Genomic DNA, 7116 nt, shown 5'->3' on the forward strand with positions numbered 1-7116 from the left:
GGCAGTGGATGATTAATCACAGTAATAACAATAAAGATTATAGTAATGTAACTTAAAGCAAAGCGAGAGGAAACTCACCCACACAGATGTACAGATTATTTCATTTGCAAGTCAGAAAAAGTAGTATTCAATGATTTTGTTTACAGACTTCATTCCTATATTGATGCAGAGGAAAGCAGCTCGGTCTGTGACAGCTCGAGGACTCTTGAACTTTCGTCAAACCAAACATAATCAGCATACTGTGTGGCATTGTTGTATCTAGACTAATGATCTTAACTAAAGCGAAAGAAGACCTACAAGGAGAAGTTTGGGGCTCACTGACCACTGGTCTACAGATAAGACAAGAAACTCTACACCAAGAGTTGAAATGAAAAAAGCAGGAGTCCATCGCCTGGATGCAATTAATGGATTCCTGTGGAGGACAGTACTGTGCAAGGAAAGCAAGGATGCTGCTTGATGTTGAAGCGTCCTCTCACGGCAGCCAATGAGTGTTTCTGTCATTTTGAACTGCAGTGTATAGAAGAGTAAATGACGCACTCACTTTATGAGCAAACAGAAGGATGACTGGTGAGTGAAAGAAAGACAAAAACAGAGTGTTGACAGTACTTTTTGTTCTATTAAAGCTTGAAATTGTTTATTTGAGCAGCAAAAATGCAAACGTATAAAAAAAAATAAGAGAACAATATTCAACAGTTTGCCCATGCCACTCAACTCCTCTGCTCATTTTATCTTTGTTATACCCACATCAAGATGCTTTGTTTTTTACATGGGCTTTCACACCGAACTGGTAAAGGGTCTGTTTATTATGGGGTCAACTCGGGCCAAGGGCTTACATTTACTCTGAAAGATTTCCAAACCAATACATAAATAATTGTGCTTGTTCAATGCATAGAAATGACTTGCATGATGGCATGTTTTGATCAGAAATCTTGCATGAATTATCATAGTCAACAAGACACTAATAGTCAGACCACACCGGTGGCTCGACAGTGATTGAGACATGGTCAAAACTTTTGACAGTTTGCCGTACTTTGCTCAACATGGATAAGCGATATGCGGGTTGATCATCTAAAAATAGATCCAATTTTTAGCTCATCACTGAAACACACTTCAAATGTTTATAGGATTGCCTGTGTAGACAGAAGAACGAAACACATGATACCACCGCAGTAGATCAGCAGGAGAAATGCGAACACTTTCTTTGCTGCTCGGGAGATTAATGAGTGGAAGTTGAAGAAAAACACGTCCGTGTGTAAATTTGGGCTGAAATGTTTTCGAGGGTGCGACACTTTGGAGCTAAAAAGCCTTTGTTTATGATTTGGATGCATATATGTCCTATGTTATACCATCTGCCTTTATGTTTGTGTGAGCAGGCATTTGGGAGTCCTAATGTCAGTGGTTTGTAGGGATTTCACAGGTTTGGCAAACTCCTTTCTATTTCTTGATGTTTCTCTGTGGGTGGTTAGACCTTTCTGAAAGGGCTGAGAAGAGTTTGAATTCTTTTTTTTTTTTTTTTTTAAAGGTTTGGTTCCTTGTAACCTATTTACCGTATATGTAAATGTGAATCTTTCTTTTTTTTCCCTCGTTTGTTTTCTTCCCTGCTACATGTTTTGATAGGCGATGAGTCTTATATTACACAGTTTTATAAGCCGCATCAAGTCAAGGGGGAAGTGGTCTTGTGCTAGAACATTTCCGTTTGGTGTTATTAGTGTCCTGTTTGAGCGAGAAACATAAAATGATGAATGGATGATGAGAACATTGTGTGTGGAGAAGCCAAAGAGATCTGCCTTGTTATCCCTTGTTCCCCTTTGTCTATGGAGTGGGACTGGATGCCCATTCTGTTTTTTTTTCTTTCTTTTTTTTTCACTGTCGTTATTAGACAGAGAGACCCTAGAAATGTATGCAATGCTTGAAAAATCCATCCCTTTTTCTCAGGAGATATTATAGATGTACTATTATGAGCTCTGCAACAAAATGCAAGTGAATGTGATGGGAGTATTTAATGTATCATGTTTTACACTTTTGTTTTATGTCATGCTGGTGGACAATGATCTCGGCTGGCTGTCCTTTTTGTGACAGCCGCTCAGTCAGGGGCCAGTTTAGTGCTTCCTTCTTATGATGCTTAGAACTATAGGGCTACAGGCATCTCAGTGGAACAGCAACATTGTGCTTGCTTATAATGGGCGACTCTTATATTGATGATGGATGACATTTTTGGTTTAGTCCTGACAAACTGAAGTCTAGTCTCAATTAATTTCTCTAAACAAACAAGGTTCACCCTGATAGCCAACACAGATACAGGAAACAGTGTAAGGAGATGTCATGAGAGTGAATTGGGATATGATGGTTTGAGCAGCACACACACAGAAGTGGAATACTCAGTGGCTAGGCCCCAAATTTCAGTTGTCAACAACAGCGAATGCTCTTATTTGCCATTTTTCTTCATATTGCTCTTATTACATAACAAATACCAAATAACCAACAGAGCACTGGATGCATTCTCATGGTACTGTGAGCCTAAGCACCACACCAGAGCTTTTGCACTTCCTGTTGTGCAGTGATGTCACTTCCCTGTTGATGAATAACGCCTTTATCCGTTTTCAAGTTTCCATGGTCCAGTTGCTGCATGAGATCTCCAAAATCAGTGTGGGTGTTAACTTGAACCAAATAAAACTGAATGACAAGCATAAAAGCTACTGCCGTCCATTTTCTCCAAGAAATCCACAGATAAAACAAATGTATGACAGAAAAAAGAAATTGCAACACTTCCATCCATTTGGTAAAAAATAAAAAATAAAAAAAATAAAAATTAGGCTATAGGGCATAAAACTGCAAAAGCTGAGACTGGACTTTTTAAGACACTATAAATAATGTAATATATTATTTTAACAGCATGTGTAGTTTTTTTTTTTTGTAAATATGGGATTACCTAAAAAAAAAAAAAAAAAAAAACTACAGCTATTAATCTAACACTGAATATTAATAACCGTAAATAGAATGGCTTCCAGCTGACGCGCCCTTGTCACACTTGTTAGGCTGTGACGCATTGTTAGATGGAGTAGATTCTTTCAGTCACTTTTCACCAAAAACAGGCGAGAAAGCTAAAAGAATTTATATTAAAGAGCAGAAAATTGTATTTAAAACCATGTAAATCAATGCCTATATACACAGTTGTATCAACACACACACGTATATATATATATATATATATATATATATATATACATACATATACATATATATATATATATATATATATAACTCTCCTGTCCACTCCTTGCATTGAGGTGAAATCAGAACCACAGAGTGTTACTGATCATGCTTCTTTCTTTGTGTGGTATGTTCAGAGAACAACCAAAACTCTGGCCTGCCCAGTACTTCTGCATACTGGGTTTGGCGTACAATGCATGGTGTTGTACTGGCTGCTTGCTGAGAATTGCAGAACCTGCTTTAGTGAGAGGATTGCACTACCAGCATACCCTTTTGTACATGTGTGACGATGTCTTGCCCCTAGTTTCCTATGTTGTAACACAAAGATATACATATGCAGACAGACACACGCTCATGCACATAGCCTTTTGCAGGCAACTGCTGGTTAACCAGTGTGTCCCAGTACAAGCCACAGCTCACTTTGTGTGACAAACTTTTGCTTGCTGCAGCTCAAACCCTCCATGCCCCCCCCCCCCCCCCCCCCCCCCCAACACACTGCTGCAGTTTGGAGTTGATCTTTAATTTTTTGCTGTCACTTTCAATATGATATATCTAATGATTTAAGGGTTAGTTGTCTTAAATGTCTGTGTGTTTGTTTATGGTGCAATATCTCTTAACGGCACGTGCCTTTTTAGCTTTCTATTTAGTCGATCAATAAAATCAGCAATGAGGATCTCAAACACCCATGGAGTGAATATAAAAGGGAGCACGATGGAAATGAAACTTTGAGTTTGAAATGAGCTCAAACTGCAAACTCACCACCTAGATTAGGCTGTCTGGACTAACATCATGTAGTAAGTGCTCTCTTTGTGTGTTCTGTTTACTGGCTCGTCTGCTAGTAGGAGAACAGCTTGCCTTCTGTTTTACACTTTTGTTCATTTCCAAATGTTGGTTTACCAGTCGGTATATGAGGCCATTGTTTTTGTAGCATGACTGAGATAAATTTCTTTTCTTTGAAAATAGGTTACGGGAAAAAAAAAAAGTAGAAATAAAAAACTTTTGACTGTCATTATCTCTTGCCACTAATACAGTCAGAAAGGGGACATGTGTTGCACAACCACATGGGACAATTAAATGAGAAATCAGTGAAAGAATGTCTTCATTGGAGCACGAATCTATTTCCAAACAATAAAGCAGCCTTCCAGTTATCTCTCTGGCTGGTGTGTTTTTCTTTCTTTTTTTTGTCATCGAATGAATGGTTGTGAGGTTCATTTGGCTCTATCTGAGGATGTGAGGTTTCACGACTTAAATGATTACTTTATTTAAATATCACTTTAAAGAAGGTTTTTTTATTCTTGTTTTTTAAAACAATTATTTCCATCATTTTTCAGTGAATGATCCCTAAAGTTACAAACATGACAGAAAATGTTGACAGAGACACGAGAGACCTGGACCTGTAAGACAAACCTACTTTCTGTTTTGTTTGGAAACAGGAACATGGTTTACTTACAGACACACAATTTTTGTTTTTTCTCTGTTCATGTTTTAATAACATCTGAGTACAATTTCTGCCTTATGCGGCTGGGTGTGTCATGCTGCTACAGTACTAAGATGGCAGGTGTGTGTGCATTAATGTTTCACACACACACACACCCATCCCACCCCATCCCCTCCTGTGTGTGTGGGCATAGAGGCACAGAACGAGGGAGGAGTGTGTGTGTTTGGTGGGGGGGGAGTAAGCAGAGACAGCACTGCAGTGCAGATAGATGAATGCAGTGGCCTGGGCTGAGTCAGCAGCATGTTCCCAACAGGCTCAGACTGTACAGTGCACTGTAAAGCACCTCCTTACCCACAGAGAGCAAAGCAGAGGGAGAGTGAGCTACTTCAGGAAGAAGGAAAGTAAATGAGAACAATGAAGAGAGGCTCAGACGATCCTGAGCAGGAACACTGCCGAAGATTTATCCTTCAGCTTCCTGTGGGCAGTGCTGCAAGTGTTTGGACTGCACCAGTTTGTTTTAATGGTATATGCGCACAGTTTGTTTCTCAGCTGGATTTCACATGGTTTTATTAAATGTATAATTACACGATGTTTCATATATAACTTTTTGTTTTTTGCACTTTTACTTCAAGTAGAATTTCTCATTATCACACTGACCTCTGTGTTTTTTGATTTACTGATTTATTTATTGTTACAAGAAAAATCCTGTTTTTGTTTTTTTGTTTTTTTAAATTGCTCTTTAGGTTTTGTTCTCATTGAATCCATCTGAATAGAAGGGCTTAGCTGCAGAGGTGGGACATGGATTAAGTGGGACATTGGTGAGATCTGTTGGGTTAGTTTCAGGGTGGAAGCACGTTTGTGAAGGAGAGGGGGACACCGTGTGTGTTTCATGTAGGAGTTACCGGGAAAGGGAGATTGTGTCTCTTTAAGGAATGAGGGTAATCTGAAATATATCACGTGCTAGGGTGAGGTGGTTGTCTGTGATAGCACATATGTGACTTTTCAGTTTCTGTGTCAAGTCTCTTCTGGCATGCCACAGAAGAGTCAACCCTTCGTGTTCATGCAATGAGCTAGGAGCCCTACATGTTTGCATATGAGTTTTGAGGGAAACCCTCTTTCTGTCTCTAATGTATCACTTCACTAAGGTATGAATGACAAAGCAACATTTTTGCTAAAACAGACTCCTTTATGCATGCAGCACCATTTTCAACCCTGATTTTGCACTCCGTATTGCTACAGAAGATCGCAATAGTTTCATAGAGTGCATCACCCCTTATAGGTTTTGGTTTACATCTTCACCCCCAGCTGCTACGACAACTATTATGTGCTGTTAATGCTGAGAGGTTTCCATCAGACCTTGGTGGAGTGCTTTTAAACGACTTCCTACGGCTTTCTACCACCCTCTGGTGGGACCTGAAGGAAATAACTCTTTGATGGTATAAAGGTAGAGGTAAGTGGTTTTATGGAAATCCTCAATCCCAAGCCTGGAGGGCAGGTGTCTTGCAGGTTTTAGATGGTTCCTTCAGACGTGCAGAGCTTGATGTCATGTTCTGATTCGTTCTGATTCATTCATTTGAATCAGTTGTGTTTAAAAAAAAAAAAAGGGAAGCATCTAAAACATGCAGCACTGCACAGACACCCTTTTTGAAAAACTTGTGTGTATATATATATATATATATATATATATATATATATATATATATATATATATATATATATATATATATATATATAAAATGTCCAGGTTATGCTCTTTGCTCTTATAGTTATGGGTAGTCTATCCATCCATTACTTATGTAGCAATGGGGAAGTTGCCTGATGCACTGAGAAGTACCTCGCTCTATTTCTCTAATGTATTAATGTATAAATAAATTGTAATATTGCAGTTTCTAACTTATTTCTCCTTTTTTCCGCAGGTCTTCCTGATTAAGTGCAGTTGTACATGTTGATCTGTCTTTCCTGTCCTCTCCACCCCAACCAGTCGAGGCAGATGGCTGCCCTCCCTGAGCCGGGTTCTGCCGGAGGTTTTCTTCCTGTTAAAGGGGAGTTTTTTTCCTTCCCACTGCCACCTAGTGCATGCTCAGGATGGGGATTGGTCATGATTCAATGCAATCATTTGGTTTCTATTATAGGATATGTATGCATTGGCTTGAAATGATGTGTATGTAAAGTTCCCTGTGACAACATTGTTGTGAAGTGCCGCTATACAAATAAAGCTGAATTGAATATATATGTATGTGTGTGCGTGTGTATAGTGTATATATCTGTGTGTGCGTAATACACACACATGCACATAAGATTTTTGTGTTTCTGGGAAAATACGACCTGTAGGTGTCACCGCTGCACTGCAAAACCAGGAGAACTTCCTCAAAATTATTTTAAAGGATTACAAGAAACATTGACTCATTGGAAGCAAACTGTAAAGAAATGAGGAATAGCTCAGGTTTTTTGCACAGGACAATAAAATG

This window comes from Telmatherina bonti (genome assembly GCF_933228915.1).
Source record: "Telmatherina bonti genome assembly, chromosome: 6".
NCBI lineage: Eukaryota > Metazoa > Chordata > Actinopteri > Atheriniformes > Telmatherinidae > Telmatherina > Telmatherina bonti.